The 6,358-nt window shown below is 31.8% G+C and overlaps 1 long non-coding RNA gene across 1 annotated transcript; it reads left to right on the top strand.

Annotated features, from left to right (window-relative positions):
- LOC143051159 (uncharacterized) lies at positions 1-6,054 on the top strand. Its single transcript, XR_012970621.1, has 3 exons — positions 1-320; positions 1,159-1,227; positions 5,659-6,054. It is a non-coding gene; the product is annotated as an uncharacterized LOC143051159 (long non-coding RNA).
- The last annotated feature ends 304 nt before the right edge of the window (positions 6,055-6,358 follow it).

Below are 6,358 nucleotides of genomic sequence, written 5' to 3'. Positions count from 1 at the left end.
TAAGTTTAAGTTTACAGGAAGCTGGAAATACGTTTTTATTCATTAAATTACAGATATATCATTAAGAGCAGAAACTGATGTGACAAATAATATGTCGGAATTACAAATAAAGAATTATGAAGAACTTAGACAAAGAGAAGATGTAATTTATGATGAAATTAAGACGATGAAGAAAAAAACTGAAATGAACCATTTGGAAGTAAAATCAAGGCACCGATGGTTCAAACAGTTTTTATTGATACTGCTAATATCGGTATTTTCTGCCGGCGTTGCTTCGACTATAACGTATTTAACGGTGTGTGGTAAATCAGAAATTAGAGGTATGTCAATTCATATGCATGATTTATATATATTTATCTATTACAGAAATAATTACAACAATAACATATCATTTCAAAGAAACTTCTATAGCTTGATTTTCGGTAAACTTTTGGACTCCAATTGTTAGAAGAAGAAAAATCATGCACTAGCTCTAGTAAGAAATACCGAATGCGTTTTTTAATATTCTATGGTTTGTCATTTCCAGATTTATTGCATTCTAGATATATTTACAGACCTAATGACAATATCGTGTGTCAAACTGTACTTGCTTCTAACTTAATGCATTCAAATTTTAACCACCCCGTCATTCTTGCATCCTTTTCAGAATGCACAATATAGGCATATAATGCGCTCTTGGCGAATATTGCTTGTTTCAATATTCAGACGCAGTTCACCGAGTTCTTAAATTTTAACAAAATTTAGAATACCTTACAAGTTATTTGCCTAAGAGGACTTCTTTCTTATAGAAAATGACTAAAACGAAATAAGTTATACAAATAATTTCAAGCGTAATCGCTCTAGCTGTGTACGTCTGCTTGCTAAGCTTTTCTTATTTTATACGAATTTGAGTTCGTTCATACGTTTTTCAAACACCAGAAGATCAAAAATGCCTGATTCATAAGATTACACATTCAGATAAATAGATGATATTCTTTCCATCAACAATTCATTTTGTTTTCTGATTGGGTTTAATTGATATATCCTCCAGAACTATAAATTAAAGAAACAGCAGCAAATAGTTTCAATATCTTAATTTATTTATATTGATCTTCAAATTGGGCCAAAGATATAGATTGTTTTCCCTGGTTTCAAAGGATGTTTTGGTTTTCATTGTAGCTCAATTAAAGCAGTTAACATTGGATTTAATTGATATGAAAAAACAGATAAATGACAACACAGATCGGGGTAAATATGAACATATAACATAAACATATAAATCATATTGATAGAACTTTAGTAGTTTTTCTATATGAATGGGATTTTGAAAAAACAAGCATATTCACCTGCAAAAAAAGGTATATTCCCCGCGCCAAACATCGCGTACTTTGACATGTATAATAACGATACAATGTTTGACGTTTAGTTGGTTTTGGTATATAATAATTTTGAACACATTTGCTTTCTCGGAGCATGTAATAAAATAATAATTATCTTTTGTTGTTGTAAACACGTGGTTTAATAGCCTTTTGAAAAACCTACTGACATTCACTTCGACCGTTGAATTCAGTGAATATCAGTGTTTTCAAGTAAATAAAACCACACATTTACCTCATCAAAAACAGTAATTGTATAATATTTACTATGTCTATGTCAGTATCTCTCGTTTTGTGCAAATATGTGCAGACATCTATTTTTGATGAAATCACTTTATTATATATCGAACGACAAAACCTGGAACCTCAAAATAAACTCATCATGAATTCTAGAATACAATACGTATACGTGCATTTTGAAATTACATTAAAGGGTGAAATATTTCCATGATGTTGAATCTAAAAAAAATTCGCACCCTTGTGAAACATGAAACTTTGTAACCTTAAAACTTGCCTAAAACACAAATTAATATGAAATTGCTCCATCATTTCTAAGCGCTAGAACCACTTGCTATTTTTTATTTGCTTTTAAATGCGTGTTGTTGTTGTATGTCTATCCATTTGATTTATGAATTGACTAAAAAGAAGGCAATAGATTCAAAAGGGCCATTCAAAACACATACATCGGAAATAAGATGTATAGTTTTAAAATTGGAAAAGACCAGGGGAATAATTCTAAACAGTTGATAACTAATGCAAGCGTAATCACTCTGGTTGCGAAGGTTTCTTAACAGTTATATGTTAAGCACCCGAGATAAAAATGAAAATTGAACCAATTCAAAGCAATAAATAGGTATACTCGTCACAATTAAACATATAGTATTACGTGGGTGTGGGGACAACTTATACTTGTTAGTAATGAGGAAGGAGAGGATGTTAATTGTTTTTCTAAATGTTAACCCACAAAAGCAAATAATGGTAACACCATACATGCCATGGTTAAAACGACCTTTAAGTATAGAACCACTAGTACCTCTATACGTACTTCAGGACTTTTGGGACGTTCGGGAAGCATTGCGCTGTCATAAGCAGTATTATGTTTATCTAATTTCGAAACTGATTTTGTACTTAGAGATCCATTTGTACGAAGATCTTTGCCTGAAAGGGAATAAATTTTCATTGAAAATTTTTTTTTGACAGTAAAGATTCATTGCAAATAGCAAATTTAAATGTGGGCTGGGTGTATTATCATTAAGTTTTTCAAATCTTTTATTCTCCAAAGGGTGACTGCATAGACATATGGTCAAACCGACAGTAAAACCCTCGCCAAAATAGGTCGTCCGTTTGGCTGTGCGGGATGTATCAAGTACGCAGCCACGTCTGGTAAAAATTGGGACGGTAAATCCAATGTCTCGTGTTAGGAGAGTGTCATGATCTTTGCACTTTAATAACCTTTGCAATAACCCTTTGATGGGTCAGTAAATGGTCCGAGTACACAGTTATTTCGTAGTGCATTTCTTTTAGACAATAAATGAAAATAAAAAAAATCCCACCTGCGCTTTCTCAATAATATTTTTACAGTGTGTTGTACTACTTTTGGGACAAATTATATCAAAATTATAGAAAACTTCATCAGCTCTAACTCAAAATATGGACAATTTTATGTTAAGGGGGTCTTGAAATCTTTTGATAGCTTCCGAAGTGCTAATTTTTGACCTTTTTCAGCTGGACCTAATCACTACTTTACTTAAATATTTACGACCCAAATTTTTTTACAGTGTCATTTCATCCCCCAACTTGCTATATGAGGCATAAAACATGAAGAAATAAATTTGGAAGGGGTATAACAAAAATTGACAAGTAACACACTGTCCACACTAAGGACTATATTCGTGGACAACGAAAATCAAAGGACGATAACTGTGTACTCGGACCTAATAGGATAGAAAAAGTTGCCCAATCTTAATAAAACTTGGTATGACAGAAGCTTAATATATTATAAGACTGCTTACAAAGTTTGATAGCAATAGAATATATATTATAGACACTATGATTAATTCTATATTCAAGTTTGCGTGTTAAATTTTGACGTTAAAATTGAGAAATTTCAACTATCAACATTTGGGGCTTTTAAAATTAAAATATTGCAAAAAAATACTTTTAAAATGCCTTAATATATAATAAATCAGGTATTTAAAGCAATAGAGTACTCATTTGATATATCAGACTTAGGATAATTTTTCAAAAGTCAAATTTATATGAGCCTGTGCCTAAAAATGCAGGTTTTCCAATGAAGGGGGGCCTTACATGAAGACCAAATGGCCTGTTGCAAGGCTAAATTTCTGTCCCTATCCAATTGCAATATACCCTCATTTTCTCGTGGCAGCTCACATGTCTCCGCACTTTATCCTACACATGACCTACATATTGTATTTATTGTTAACATGCATGACATACTTTACACTGGACGTTAAGCAACAAAACATCACTCAATCAATCAAATCTTTGATAACATATAAGTTTTTGGTAAAACAAAACAATGTCAATATCCATAGTTTTCCCCCTAAACATTCCAATATATATCACGTTAAACGGATTATCATCGCATGAGCAGCAGCCCATTTTGTCCGGTTTATTACCAGTCTACAAGCAAAAATAACTTCTAAATCATAAACTGACAGAATCAAATCAGTTATTGGCAGTAAGAGTACTAAAGGTATGTTATTGTTTTCCGCACAAGCTAAGGTATCGTTTAGACATAAAATTACTGTCCATTTAATTACACTTATTTATAATATTCTTGTATAACAGTTTACATATTTTTTCGAAAGATAATAAAAGAAGCATTATATAGATGCGCTCACCTTCAAGTTCCGTGTAATTTTGATAGATTGTTGTCCTGTGGCATAGAAAAAGTAATTGAGTAAAGTTTGAGACATCTTACCATCCTCCTAGTATCAGTTAATTTGTTAAAATTGGCCTGTTTGGAGAATGTACCGTTTCATTGACTTGAAATAAACAACCCTTAAGCTTTTTTGACAACAGTTACCAACCCCTATGAAGCAACCCACCTAGCAATGGCATATTAAAATCACAGTTTAAATTTAGTATTACCTGTCGTATACAACCTGAATTTACATCAAACTGGTAATTTCTCTTTGGACTGTTTCGTGACGATTTTCTTTTAAAGTCACAGGAAACCTCAAATTAAGAAAAAAAATGCATATGTTTTTTTTATAGCTAAATGGATAGTTTTCATTCTACAACTGATGTACATATACTTTTTTTCTGAGGAAAATGCTTTAATTTGTCCACATTTAGAAGAAGTTTACTTTCAGGAAGCAATTCGCCGACATATTTTCCGTATGCAGGGTGACCTGAGCGTAATCCTCCTCGTAAAAATCCGGTGATCGCAATACGCATGGACCTGTCATTAAAATAAACAATTATCTGATTGTACATGTTAAACACGTGGTCAATAACCATGCTTTTTGTTATTTGTTTACTATAAGGTGACAATCGGTAAACTTCGGCTTCAAAACACGGCATTTAATGAGCAGCCATATTTGTTAAATCATAACAGACAGACAGAGAAAACAAACGAAAGTTATACGTTATATTTGCGTAAAAAATGAGAAATTCGTGCACAGAGGACTAAGTTTATGATATATACATGCATTGGTTCAAGAATTGGATAACATTATTTTTCACCACTCACTCGTTTCATATGACTTTAATTTTGATTTCATTTCACATTTAAGTTCATCTCCTTTTAAATACATTGTAAGACATGCATGCTCTTCCATGCATATATTTTAAATTTGTTTAGAGATTTAGAGATTTAGTGATAGTTGTTTGTTCAGTAGTTGCATTTTCAAGAATAGGTAAAATAAATTAATATATCAATTCTGTATTTTCTGGATAGCAGATATTGAGAGAAAGAGATTTCAGGAATGCGTTAATGGCAATTAAACCATATTTTCTCATTTTCATATTTCAAATAAGACCGGTTTATATACGATACACCAAGTCAAATATACAAAAGGTTCCTTTATAAAGTAAAATCACAAAATATTGAACTCCGAGAAAAATTCAAAACGGAAAGTCACTAATCAAATTGCAAAATCAAAAGTTTAAACACATCAAATGAATGGATAACAACTGTCATATTCCTGACTTGGTACAGGCATTTTCATGTGTAGTCTTGTTTACATTTGTTCTTCCAGTGTAACATATTTTTCAATTATTATTAGACATTACCTCATTTTGATATATCGTACTAAAATACGAATCTGTTTTGCAGTTGGTTTCACAGCATTTGGTGAAGGATATGGAAACAGATCATCTGGTTACCAGTTAAAATTCCCTAACTTCGAATCCTCAATTGGTATCTCTAACTTGTCTTCTATTAAGAATACTGGAACTTTTATATGTGAGAAGAAAGGACTTTATCTAGTGATTGTTACAGTAATGGCCTGTTCAAAAGGCGATTCCGTATTTTACATTTATAAAAACAATCAGAAATTTATGTTTTATTTTATCGGGCGTTCAGATCATTTTAAAGAAGACTGTCATTCAGGAACGGGAACAGCAGTGGTTGAACTAGATGTTAATGATACTATGGACGTTAGAAATTTTAATAGCGGTGTTATTTTGTACGAGAATCAATCATCATTTTCCGCTGTTAAATTGAAATGAACAGAGTAGTTTTGTCTGACTCATGTATACACCGTGTGTATAGTAATTCAAACCTAGTATATATCTTGGATGTAGTCAATCGAACCTAGTATATATCTTGTATATAGTCAATCAAACCTAGTATATATCTTGCATGTAGTCAATCAAATCTAGTGTATATCTTACAGGTAGTCAATAAAACCTAGTATATCTTGTATTTAGTCAATCGAACCTTGTATATATCATGCATGTAGCCAATCAAACCTAGTATATATCTTGCATATAGTCTATCAAACCTAGTATACATCTTGCAATGCAGTCAATCA

The sequence above is a fragment of the Mytilus galloprovincialis genome, chromosome 11, assembly GCF_965363235.1.
Source record: "Mytilus galloprovincialis chromosome 11, xbMytGall1.hap1.1, whole genome shotgun sequence".
NCBI lineage: Eukaryota > Metazoa > Mollusca > Bivalvia > Mytilida > Mytilidae > Mytilus > Mytilus galloprovincialis.
The sequence above is the reverse complement of the archived record's forward strand: the minus strand, read 5'-3'. Positions and strand labels throughout refer to the sequence as shown.